The 522-nt window shown below is 35.4% G+C and overlaps 1 protein-coding gene across 2 annotated transcripts in view; it reads left to right on the forward strand.

Annotated features, from left to right (window-relative positions):
- LOC119592008 (probable C-mannosyltransferase DPY19L3) overlaps positions 1–522 on the forward strand; it is an 11,456-nt gene that overhangs the window by 955 nt on the left and 9,979 nt on the right. The window lies entirely within an intron of this gene.

A 522-nucleotide genomic window follows, 5' to 3' on the forward strand; every position in this document is an offset into this window, starting at 1 on the left:
CCTCCATCCTGTAAAGAATCATTTGACATATTTGGAACCTTTGATGACAGGTTGTTACAAATATTTGCAGATGTGAAAATAGCTATTGTCAATGTAAAAAATCCAACACAAGACAGAAAAACTATAAGATAACAATATAGGTGAACTTTTACAAGAAGCCCATATCTCTGCCACAAGCTTATTCACCATGTTAGTGTATCTGCCACTGGCCAATACCCTGTAGATAATAATGCTGTATTAAGTATTTTTCATAGCCTGTAGGCTTTGTGCTTCGGCAAAGGTCTACAGACTTTCACTACATTCTACATTCAGGCAATGTAGAGCTCATGGACCTTCTTCTAATTTGTCGTCAAATAAAGAACAATGTGCTATAGAGAACTGCTCGCAACAATATCGTGTTACGATCCCTTATAACTGGACTGAGCTGTAAGGAACTGTATATGTGTGTGTAAATATTTTTCATTCTTTCTTTCTTGCTCTTTTATGTGTGTGTGTGTGTTTTTGTACATATATATTTCTTCT

The sequence above is a fragment of the Penaeus monodon genome, chromosome 29 (assembly GCF_015228065.2).
Source record: "Penaeus monodon isolate SGIC_2016 chromosome 29, NSTDA_Pmon_1, whole genome shotgun sequence".
In the NCBI taxonomy this organism is placed as follows: domain Eukaryota; kingdom Metazoa; phylum Arthropoda; class Malacostraca; order Decapoda; family Penaeidae; genus Penaeus; species Penaeus monodon.